This window comes from Heterodontus francisci, chromosome 17, assembly GCF_036365525.1.
Source record: "Heterodontus francisci isolate sHetFra1 chromosome 17, sHetFra1.hap1, whole genome shotgun sequence".
Classification (NCBI taxonomy): domain Eukaryota; kingdom Metazoa; phylum Chordata; class Chondrichthyes; order Heterodontiformes; family Heterodontidae; genus Heterodontus; species Heterodontus francisci.
The window spans coordinates 84,506,419-84,519,260 of NC_090387.1; positions in this window are offsets into that span (position 1 = coordinate 84,506,419).

Genomic DNA, 12,842 nt, shown 5'->3' on the forward strand with positions numbered 1-12,842 from the left:
AGCAAAGTCTACCACTAGTAGGACAAGGGCAGCAGATGCATGGGAACACCACCACCTGCAAGTTCCCCTCCAAGTCACACACCATCCTAACTTGGAACTATATCACCGTTCCTTTACTGTTGCTGGGTCAAAATCCTGGAACTCCCTTCCTAACAGCACTGTGGGTGTACCTACCCCATATGGACTAGTGATTCAAGAAGGCAGCTCACCACCACCTTCTCAAGGGCAATTAGGGATGGGCAAACAATGCTGACATTGTCAGTGATGGTCCCATGAATGAGTTTAAAAAAAACTTATGGGAATGAGACCTGAGGTTTGGAAGATTTCAAATGTTACACACCTGCTCAAAATAAAAAGACAAAGGAGAAACCCCACAACTACAGGCCAGTCAGCCTAACATTTGTGGTGGGGATACTTAGAAAATTAATGCAAGACAAAATTAATTGGCACTTGGAAAGACATGGACTAATTAATGAAAGTCAACATGGATTGTTAAGGCAAATTGTGTTTGAGTAACTTAATCGTGTTCTTTGATGAAGTCACTGAGAAGGTTGATGGGGCTAATGCAAATGGTGTTATGTTCCTGGACTTACAAAATGTTTGATGAAGTACCACATAATAGACTTGTTAGCAAAATTGAAGCCCATGGAATTAAAGGGGCAGTGACTGTGTCGATACAAAATTGGTTCAGAAATAGAAAGCAGAGAGTAGTGGTGAACGGTTATTTCCCAGACTGCAATAGTGTCCACTAGAGACAGTTGTTGAGACCACTGCTCTTTTTGATATACATTAATGACCTGGACTTTGGTATACAGGGTATCATTTCAAAGTTTGACCAAAATTCGGGATTATAATAAACAGTGAGGTGGATATCAGGGGCTTTCAGGAGGACTGGTGAAATCAGCAGACACAAGGAAGATGAAATTTAACAGAGAAGTGTGGTGATTCATTCTGGTTGTAGAAATGAGAAGAGGGAATATGAACTAAATTATCCAATTTCAAAGGGGTTGCAGCAGCAGAAACCTCAGCATGTATGTATAAAAATCTTTGAAGGCAGCAGGACAAATTGAGGAAACTTAAAAAAAGCATACAGCCTCCTTGGCATTGAGTACAAAAGTAAGGAGGTTATGCTAAACCTTTATAAAACACTGGTTAGGTCCCAGCTGAAGTACTGTGTCCAATTCTGGGCACCACACTTTAAGAAGGATGTCAAGGCCTTTGACAGTGTGCAGAGGAGATTCGTTTGAATGGTCTCAGGGTTGAAAGACTTCAGCTACATGGAAAGACTAGAGAAACTAAGCAGAAAAAGTTAAGGGAAGATTTGATAAAGGTGTTCAAAATCATGAAAGGTTTTGATACAGTAAATAAGAAGAAACTGTTTCCAGTGATGGAAAGCTCAGAGGACACAGATTTAAAGTGATTGGCAGAAGAACTCGAGGTGACATGAGGAAAAAAGTTTACATGGCGAGTTATGATATAGAATGTACTGCCTGAAAGGGTGGTGGAGGCAGACTTTCAGAAGGCAGTTGGAAAAGATTTGAAGGGGAAACAGTTGCAGGGTAATGGGGATAGAGCAGGGGAGTAAGACTACTTGGATAGCTCTTTCACAGTGTTAAGACCTCAGTGAGACTGTTAATGTTAAAACAAGAGATATGGGGCTAGATTCTATAGAGGCCTCGATGTCAGCACCCTTGGTGGGTGCAGGGGGGGGGGGGGAGGGTCATGAAGATGGCCCCGGATGAGGCCCGCCACAAACCTTGACGCCGGATGGTCCCAGCCCGATATTGTGTTACAACCAGGACAGGAGGCGTGCGCTGTTAATTCTGTCCCACCTCTCCACAGATCACAGCATATCAATACATTTTTTCCACTTACCGAAACAGCCAATTAGATACTTTATTTGTCCCTAGAATAAAGCACACCAACCAGTGGGCGGCACAGTGGTTAGCACCGCAGCCTCACAGCTCCAGGGACCCCGGTTCGATTCTGGGTACTGCCTGTATGGAGTTTGCAAGTTCTCCCTGTGACCGCGTGGGTTTTCACCGGGTGCTCCGGTTTCCTCCCACAGCCAAAGACTTGCAGGTTGATAGGTAAATTGGTCATTGTAAATTGCCCCTCGTGTAGGTAGGTGGTAGGGATTATGCGATTACTGCAGGGTTAGTATAAATGGGTGGTTGTTGGTTGGCACAGACTCGGTAGGCTGAAGGGCCTGTTTCAGTGCTGTATCTCTAAATAAAAAATAAATTTTGAAAAACAGGTTTCTTTAATCAACAAAAAAAATTAACTTTATAATAAAACCAAGTCTTAACCAATAATGAAGTAAATCTGTATACGAATTGAAATATTAAAGCTCCTTATTTTCCCTAGCCCTCATGCACACACATGTGCATCCATCCAAAAACCGGTTAACCAGGAAAAAAAGGATTTTGGTTTACAGCCTTTTCATTGGAATGAAAGGAATAATAAACTTAGACTGTCATGATCTGGAAGGGCGTTCTTCGGTTTTGTAAGGTGTCCCAAAGTCGAGTAGTTGGATGCCACTCAAAGTCTTTCCAGGCAAAGTTGATGAACAGTTTGTGATGGGTAGGTGTTCAAGGCAATTCAACTGCAGCAGGCATCGCATAGGTCTTCCATCAGGGGTGTAGCAACAGGTGTCAGTTCTCACATTGGATGCAAAAGCCACTTTTTTTTAAGATGCAAGATTTTCTGCGCATTCGGTTTCTTCAAAAATGCAGGAGGTAACAGTACCACTTCATACCAGCTTCTGTTTCTCCAGAGAGGTAATACATTTTCCTGGTCCTCCTCCTGATTTTCAGGCAGGTCAAAATCAAATTTCAGAATGTCCTGCTTTTGTCCAAACCTACTGACTTTTTAAAGTGCATAACTGAAACTAAATCCTTCCCAGTCATAAATTCTCTCTTGTCATAACAGAGGGTAGCTCTGGTTTCCTTGAAATTACCTGCATTCTAGTCCTTGTTTAGCAGTTCAGCTTTTGTTTTATACACCCCGCTGATACCATTAACTAAAACTTTAGCATTCAGTGCACTCTCTGGTGGAAATGTTATACCTTTCCCCAGCAAAAGAGTTTGGGTGGCTCCTGTATCCCTAAGTATAACAATAGGTTTGCCTGCCTCACTTGAGGGACAAGGTGTTGCTTTTCCTTTTGACAAGAAATTCCTATAACTCTCAGGTATCTTATTCTCAACCCCTACACTCACTTTGGTTTTTGTATCTGGTTTTACAACTGCTGTCAAAGCTACAGCCTAGTCTGCTGTCCTCTCAGTCAGAGCCCCTTTCTCTGCATTAACTTTGTATACCCCAAGTCCCAAGGGTTTATCTTGCAATTTCCACCATTCTGAACAAAGATGTCCTACCTTGTGACAATGATAACACTTTGGCTTGTGGACCTCACTTCTACCCTCCACACCTTCCTTTCTGGCCTGGGAAGGGGATCCTGGCACATTCCCAGCTGTTCCTTCTTGTCCTCGGCTACCTGCCTTCCTTTCACTCTCCCACCTTCTATCCTTATTGGGTTTGTGGGGGTGATGGACAAAGGTTTGGGATTATACACAAGCTCAAAATCATCAGTGATTTCCACTGCTTGTCTGGCCCTTGAAACATTTTGTTTCTCTACATGAGTTCTCACTACTGGAGGGAGTGAATTTTTAAACTCTTCCAGGAGAATCAGTTCTCTAAGGTTCTCAAAGATGGCTTCCAACTTTAGTGCCCATATCCAACAATGAAAATTAATTTGCTTTACCGTCTCAAATTTTACATAAGTCTGCCCAGCTGATCTCCGGAGGTTTCAAAACTTCTGTCGGTAAGCTTCAGGGACTAACTCATATGCAGCGAGAATAGCCTTTTTTGCCATCTCATAATCTGCAGAAGCCTCTTCAGAAAGCATGGCATAAACTTCATGAGCTCTGTCCGTCAACCTGCTTTGTATAAGCAGTGTCCAGCTTTCCTTTGGCCATTTCATTTGGCTATCTTTTCAAAAGAAGTGAAAAATGCCTCTACTTTCCTTTCCTCAAACTTAGGGCAAACTTTATAAATTTGAACAGCTTTTTACTGGGTCCTGGGCTGGACTCAGATTCTTCCTGACCAAAACTTTCCCTGGAGTCAAGACCACTCTTTTGTTTTAGTTCCATCTCTCTTAATTCGAATTCCCTTGCTTCTCTTTCACTTTCTCTTTGAAATTCAAGCTTAAGTCTTTCCAATGCTATTTCTTTTTCTGTTTCTTGTTGAAGTTTTCCCATTTCTTGTTCCTGCCCAAGTTTTTTCAGTTGTAATTGAATTTTAGCTAGCTCAACTGCATCACCCTCTGACTTCTTTTTTCAATTTCAAACGTTGGGCTATAACTTCAATTATCTCTGCTTTTTTAGTACCTGATTTCAATTCTAACCCCAATTGTGCTGCCAAATCCTTTAATTTAACTTTGGTTAAGATTTGCAAGTCACTGAGGGATACATTCTCCTTCCCCAGAAACGTTTCAGCAACTGCTACAGACATTTCAGTGGTGTAGGCTTTACCTATTACACAAGAAACCTGTTTCTTTTATTTTCCTCTATCAATTATTATTACTCCCCTTCTAATTAAACATCATCAGTGTTAAAAATAATCCGTGAAAACTCCCAATTAATTTGTTACGACCAAGGCGGGAGGAGGGCATTGTTAATTCAGTCCCACCTCTCCACCACAGCATATCAATAAATTTTCCCACATACCGAAATAGCCAATTAGATACTTTATTTGTCCCCTGAATAAAGCACACCAACCAGGTTTCTTTAATCAACAACAAAAATTAGCTGTTTATTATAAAACCAAGTCTTAACCAATAATGAAGTAAATCAATATATGAATTGAGATATTAAAGCTCCTTATTTTCCCTAGCCCTCATGCACACGCACATACATACATACAAAAACCGGTTGGTTTACAGCTGTTTCATAGGAATGAAAGGAATAATAAACTTAGACTGTCATGATCTGGAAGGATGGTCTTCGGTTTGGCGAGGTGTCCCAAAGTTGAATAGTTGGATGCCACTCGAAGTCTTTCCAGGCAAGGTTGATGAACAGTCTCTGATGGGTCACATAAATAAGTCACATGCCCAGTCATCAATTCACTCTTATCATAACAGAGGGGTAGCTCTGAGGTCAGCCCCCTGCTGGTTTCCTTGAAATTATCTGTATTCCAGTCTTTGTTTACCAGTTCAGCTTTTGTTGAACTTCCTTTCAAAATATCCATAAAGCTCAGCTATTTGCAGATGTCTCAATGTCCACTGAAATCCTTTATCAGTTTTTTAAAAATATGGAATCCTAAGTTTTAACACAAAAAAAAATCCTCGTAAAAACTGCCGGCGGCGGCAAGATCTCATGGTGCTCCCCCTGCATCCTGCCTCCCACCCCCCCCACCCCACCGCTCAGCGACAGGACCACTATTTAAATATTTATATAAATTAAATTACCTGAATTAATGAGCCTCCCATCGCCTCCTAATGGCCCACCGCGATCTCCACCCATCCGGGGAAACGAGGCATAACAGTGGTAGGGAGGGAGGATGGGGTTCGTTTCTCACTGCGGGGAGGCGGGGGGACAGGGTCAAATCAGCATCCTGGATGTAGGGGATGCTGGGAAGGGTTATAGCTTAAAATTTGTGCAGTTGTGTGGGGGGGGGGGGAAGGTCAGATGGTAAAGGTAAGTGTTTTGGGGTGAAGGACAAATAATTATTTTAATTGTTATTGGGGGGGAGGGGAGAGGGGCAAAAAAGATGTATTTATTTAATTTAATCTTTCTTTAAATATTTAAATATGCCGGTAGGGCGAACAGCCCTTTAAAAATGGCATCAACACCTGCCACACAGGTAGCTGATGCCATTGTCAGGGACAGGTCAGCCCACCCTACATCCAGGCTATTTAAATGAGCCGCCACGCTTGGAAAAGCAGTGGCTCTTTGGCATGCGGCCCACCTGAACTCCCCAGACCAATTTAAAGAATTACATGACAATGATTTCTTGTTTTAAGACTTTTACTATAACAACTAAACTAAAAATCAACATTAATTAAACAGTACTTTGAAAGTAGCCAATACACGAAATTACAGCAAAAGGTATTTCCATGTAACTTATTAAAACAGTTGAGAACTCCACACCACACCTATATGTTACACAGTGTCCTCATTGAAGTGATATCTGTGCAGTTAAAAGTTCCAAACTCCTTCCTGCTGCAATGGGTTGGATCTCCCAGTCCTTCTCAAAGTCAATGTCCTCTTCGCTCACTTTTTCCGAGCACTTTCAACCTGCACTTCTCTGCTGACCCCATTGGCCTTTTTCCACTGCAAACCTTACCTTTCAAATTGGGTTCAGGTCTTAGCAGCCTTTCGCTGTATCAGTGTTCTGAGAGCAAATGTTTTCTCTCTTCTGAGGCTGCCACTACTCTTTTTGTCTTCCGGACTTCCTTAGAGCCTCCAGACATCTGAAAGCCTGTTGAATTTGTCCAGAATCAAAAGTCAATAGTCTTTTGCCTTTTTCAATTATGCAGAGTCCACAAGTCTGGCCACAGCAGAACCACCCAGGCCTCCATTTGTTTCCAGGTGTTAAACATTTCAACTCGAGTTTGCACCTTCAGAGCCCCTGGCTCCATGTTTACGATGTGAGAGTCTGGGAGAGTGAAACCCATTGTTCTTCAGGTGTTACAACTCTGCATTCTGCTTTCAAAAGAGTCTTTGATCTGGGTTCCTTGTTCACATGGTAATCATTAACCCTGTCTTGTCTTCGGTAGAGTTGTGAGGTCACACGTCTCCTCCAAATCCTTCTTACACATTAAAAATAATAGTTTTAAAAACATAATCATACAAGTCCAGCCTTCACAATACACCAGCACTATGGGCTGAATGGCCTCCTTCAGTGCTGCATCTTTCTATGATTCTATGAGTTTGCATTTACATGGCATCTTTAATATTAGCAATCTACCTGAGACACTACCTGTAAGACAGCTCACAGCCCAAATAGTAGAGGAAGGGGAGAAGTGGCTGAAGGTATGGTCAAATAGTGAGGAGAGAGCTACTGAGATGGAAGAATTCCAAACACTAGGACTGAGACAGCTGAAGAGTGTACCATCAATGGTGGAACAGGGAGGATCACAGGAACAGGAGTAGGCCATTCGAGCCCATTTCACCATTGGATTAGATCATGGCTGGTCTGTATCTTAACTCCGTTTACCCATCTTGGTTCCGTAACCCCAAATACTTTTACCTAAAAAAAACTATCAATCTCAGTTTTGAGAGTTTCAATTGGTCGAGGCCTCATCAGATTTTTGAGGGAGATTGTTTTAAATTTCCATTACCCTTTGTGTGGGGAAGTGCTTCCTGACATCACCCCTGAACAGCTGATTATGCCCTCTTATTCTGGACTCCCACCAGAGGAAATAGTATATCTCAATGTTCGCAATCAAATCATTTACATATTGCCCCTTAGAGACATCATCCTTAATGACAAAAGGGAGGTGATACACAGTTTAGAACTGGAGCACCAAATGGGATGTAAAGGTGGAAGCAATTGCATAGGTTGGTTTGAGTGAACCCACAGAGAGATTTGTAGGTGAGGACAGGAATTCTGAATTCCATAAATTGGGGAATGGGGAAGAAATTGTTGAGGACTACTGATGGGAAAGTGGGACAGGCAACAGGAGGATGTTGCATTAGTCCAACTCCACAGTAAAGAAAACCATAAAGACTTCAGGGACAGGCGGAGTGAGGTCGGAACAGAAGTAGGCAATATTGTGGAAGTGCTGGGAATTAGGACATCAAAGTCAGAACTAAATGAGTGTTAAGGACAGGTGGAAAGGGGTGCAGGTGGTTCCCACTGTTCACCTCCCACTGACCGCAATCGTGTTTTGTTTCAATGTTGAGTTAGTCTCTGTGTTTTTTAGGGTCAAATAAATAGACAAATGATAGGTTCTCGTGTAGGTTTAAAAATAAAGCTTTTATCTTGACACAATTCTTGAAATGTTCGTAACCTCAACCACACGCATTCACTCACATAGAAACACACAAGAATAGATAGAAGGGAAATGGTTAAGTGGTTTAAAGTGAGGTAGGTGTTCGTGGTTTACGGTAAACCTGTTGAATCTGCTCGGAAGGACTGTCTATTTTTAAAGGTGAAGGCCTGGGTGTTTATAGTCTTGAATTTGTTGAGGTGTTGTAGATTTCTGGTGGTTAAGACTTCAGACTGGAGGTGGCAGTCACTTTCAGTCCCATGCTGCAGCAAGTTAAAGTGCAGAATAAGCAGCAGCGTTTCTTCTTCTTACTTGGCTGGATCTTTCCACAGCCCCTGGCTGGAATCCCTTCTGTGATGTTGCTTGATCTCTCCTCTCTCACCAGAGGGCTACCTTTTAAGGTCAAAATCCTTCACATTAGCATTTCTGATAGTTGATACATGGTCTTCTCCCCTGACCACACAACGGACCAAGGTGTGGAATCCATGGCTATCTTTTGATGTCTGGATGGGTACCATTCTGTTATGATGTGGCTACTTTACACCTTCTCTGTATCAGAAGAAACCCATTCAATTCTGGAATGTCTCTTGGATGGTTTCAGGATGGGTGTAGTTAACACCTCCTAGTCTGCAATGTATCCTTTCGTACTTTTGAGACAATGAAGCAGTTTTTGAATACACGGGCCAAGTCATCTGACCTTCCTTGGCCATCTTTGCAGCACATTGTCCACTCTTATAAAGGAAAAGTCGATTTCAAAGAGTCCACATTGAATAAAGGTCATATTTTAAAAGTTAGGAATAAATATCTTCAGTACGTATAACAATGAACCATTAATCAGGTTGATAGTAACTGCAAAATAGAAGGCTCAGGTTGGATCCCTGGACTCTGCTGAGCCAGGATGGTAGTAAGGTGGTCTACGTTGCCTTGATGTCCCTGAGCTAGAGAAGATAAAATGCAGTGACTCCTGGCAGTAGTTAGATGAGGACATGATCCTCCTCCACACATTGCCCTCAAAGCAGCTGCGGTGTGGAAGAGACCATTGCCCACCTCCTTCTGGAATGTGCCTTTGCAAAGCAGGTCTGGAAAGAGATGCAGTTGGTTTTTGTCGGGGTTCATTCCAAGCAACTCCAAAACAGAATCACAGAATTGTTACAGCACAGAAGAAGGCCATTTGGCCTGTCATGTCTGTGCCAGCTCTCCGAAAGAGCAGTTTATCTAGTGCCACTCCCTGGCCTTCTCCCCATTGCCCTGGGCATTCTTCCTTTTCAGATAACAATCCAATTTCCTGTCAAATGCCTTGATTCAATCTGCCTCCACCACACTCTTAGGCAGTGCAGCATAACCACTCGCTGTGTGAAAAAGTTTTTCCTCATGTCACTATTACTTCTTTTGCCAATTACCTTAAATTTGTGCTCCCTTGTTCTCGATCCCTCCACTAATGGGAACAGTTTTTCCCTATCTACCCTGTCCAGACCCCTCATAATTTTAAATACCTTTATCAAATCTCCTCTCAACCTTCTCTTCTCCAAAGAAAACAGTCCCAGCTTCTCTAATCTATCCAAGTAACTGCAGTTCCTCATCACTGGAATCATTCTCGTGAATCTTTTCTGCACTCACTCCAATACCTTCACATCTTTCCAAAAGTGTGGCATCCAGAACTGGATGCAATATTCCAGTTGAGGCCAAACCAGTGTTCTCTCCAAATTTAACACAACTGCCTTTGCCTTTGTACTGTATGTCCCATTAATGAAGCCTCGGATGCTGTATGTTTTATTAACCGCTGTCTCAACCTGTCCTGCCACCTTCGATGACTATGCACATATACACCCAGGTCCCTCTGCTCCTGCAGCCCCTTTAGAATTGTACCCTTTATTTTGTCCCTCCGTGTTCTTCCTCCAAAATGAATCATTTCACACTTCTCTGCATGAAATTTCATCTGCCATTTGTCCGCCCATTCCACCAACCTGTCTATGTCATTTTGAAATTCTACACTATCCTCCTCACAGTTCATAATGTTTCCATGTTTTGTATCATCCACAAATTTTGAAATTATGCTCAGTACACCAAGGTCTAGGTCATTAATATATATCAGGAAAAGCAAGGGTCCTAACACCAACCCTTGGGAAACTTCACTACAAACCTTCCTCCAGTCTGAAAAACATCCATTAACCACGAGCTCTTTCTCATCACTCAGCCAATATCATATCCATGTTGCTACCATCCCTTTTATTCCATGAGCCATAAAGTTGCTCACAAGACTGTTGTGTGGCCCTGTATCAAATGCCTTTTGAAAGTCCATGTACACCACATCAACAGCATTGCCCTGATCAACCTTCTCTGTTACCTCATCAAAAAACTCCAGCAAGTTAGTTACATATGATTTTCCCTTCACGAATCCATGCTGGCTTTCCCTAATTAAGCTACATTTGCCCAAGTGACTATTAATTTTGTCCCGAATTATTGTTTCTCAAAGTTTTCCCACCACCAAGGTTAAACTGACTGGCCTGTAGTTGCTGGGCTTATCTTTACACCCTTTTTTGAACAACTATGTAACATCTGCAATTCTCCAGTCCTCTGACCCGCCCCGTATCTAAGAAAGACTAAAAAATTATGGCCAGTGCCTCCGCAATTTCCACTCTCACTTCCTTCAGTATCCTTGGATGCATCTCCTCTGGCCCTGGTGCCTTATCAACTTTAAGTAAAGACAGCCTGTCAAATACCTCTTCCTTATCAACTTTAAACCCTTCAAGTGTCTGAATTACTTCCTTTCAACGTGACCTGTGCAGCATCTTCTTCCTTGGTAAAGACAGATGCAAAGTATTCATTTAATACCTCAGTCATGCCCCCTGCCTCCATGTGTAAATCCCCTTTTTGATCCCTAATCAGCCCCACCTTTCCTTTCACCATCCTTTTATTATTAATATGCCCATAGAAGACTTTTGGATTCCCTTTTATGTTAGCTGCCAGTCATAAGCACTCTTTTTCTTCTTCATCTTAACCTCTATCTCTTTTATCATCCAGGGAGCTCTGGATTTGTTTGCCCTATCTTTCCCCTTTGTGGGAATATACATTACTGTGCCTAAATTATCTCTTCTTTAAAGGCAGCCTGTTTTGCCTGCCATTTTGATGGTGGCATAGTGGTCAGGCTGCGTTTGCTGACAACACAACCACTAGGTGGCGCAGTACTGGCACATGTGCAAATGCAGCCGCATCCACTGAAATGTCACTGTCTGCGATGTCTCAGGCTGCTGCCAGTAAGAAAAATGGCGCTGCTCAACTTGTCACAAAAAAATTAAACCGAAATCCTCTCAATGGCTTCAATCGCTGCCTTCATCCCAGCACCAATAGTACCCCGCTCCCTCCTGCCATTGCGCTTCTCTTCGCCGCTCCTCCCCATGCCCGTCTGCTTGCCACTCACTCCCCGCCTCACCACTGCCTTCCCTCAGCCACTCAGTCCCTACTTCCCCGCTGCCCCCGCCACCACCACCCCACCCCCACCCCACCCACCGGCGGCTCGCTCCAGGCTTTGCCGCTTCCCCCTCTCAGCCACTCGCTCCTGTGTCACCCTGTCACTCCTTGGCCACTCGCTGCCCGCCTTGCGCTTCGTTGGCTCGTTCCCCGCCACCTCCCCACCCCCGCTTCTTCCGGTGGCGCGGTGGAGAGCAATCGGCTGAGGGATGAGCGGCGAGCTGGGAAGCGGGGAGGGGGGAGTGAGTGGCCCGGGGGAGAGCGAGCAGCCATGGGGGGGGGGGGCGGGGGTGGGGGGAAGTGGCGGGAGGGAGCAGGGTACCTTTCAGGGGAATGGAGGCGATGATCGTGTCTATTGAGGGGTGAGGACATCATTGCGTGGTGACATCAGAATGAGCATGCAGGCATTTATACTAGCAAGCTGGCAAATGTTTCCACACGCTGATGACATCTGCAATCACTCTGCGCATGCTCTGCGGTGTCAGGAGTCAGTGTGTAGTGGTAGTGGACTAGTAATCTAGAGACCCAGGCTAATACTCTGAGGACACGGGTTCAAATCCCACCATGGCAGCTGGTGGAATTTAAATTCAATTAATTAATAAATTCAATTAATTAATGGAAATCTGGAATCTGTTGATCATGAAACTACCATTGTCGATTGTTGTAAAAACCCATCTGCTTCACTAATGCCCTTTAGGGAAGGAAATTTTCCATCCTTACCTGGTCTGGCCTACATGTGACTCCAGACCTACAGCAATGTAGTTAACTCTTAACTGCCCTTTGAAATGGCCTCGCAATCCACTCAGTTGTACAAAACCGGTGCACAATAGTTGAAAAGGAATAAAACTGTACAGAACACCCAGCATCGACCAAGGCACCAGAAACAGCAACGGCAAACCCAGCCCTGTCGACCCTGCAAAGTCCTCCTCACTAACATCTGGGGGCTTGTGCCAAAATTTGGAGAGCTGTCCCACAGACCAGTCAAGCAATAGCCAGATATAGTCATAATCACCGAAACATACCTTACATCCAATGCCCCAGACATCACCATCCCCATTCTTGGCCATGTCTTGTCCAAACAGCAGGACAGACCCAGCAGAGGTGGTGGCACAGTGGTATACATCAAGGGGGGGGGGGGGCGTTGTCCTGGGAGTGCCTAACATTCACTCCAGACTCCATGAAGTCTCACGGCATCAGGTCAAACAAGGAAACCTCTGCTGATTACCACCTACCACCTTCCCTCAGCTGACTCCTCCATGTTGAACACCACTTGGAAGAAACACTGAGGGTGACAAGGGCGCAGAATGTACTCTGGGTGGGGGACTTCAATGTCCATCACCAAGAGTGGCTCGGTAGCACCACTACTGACCGAGCGGCCGAGTCC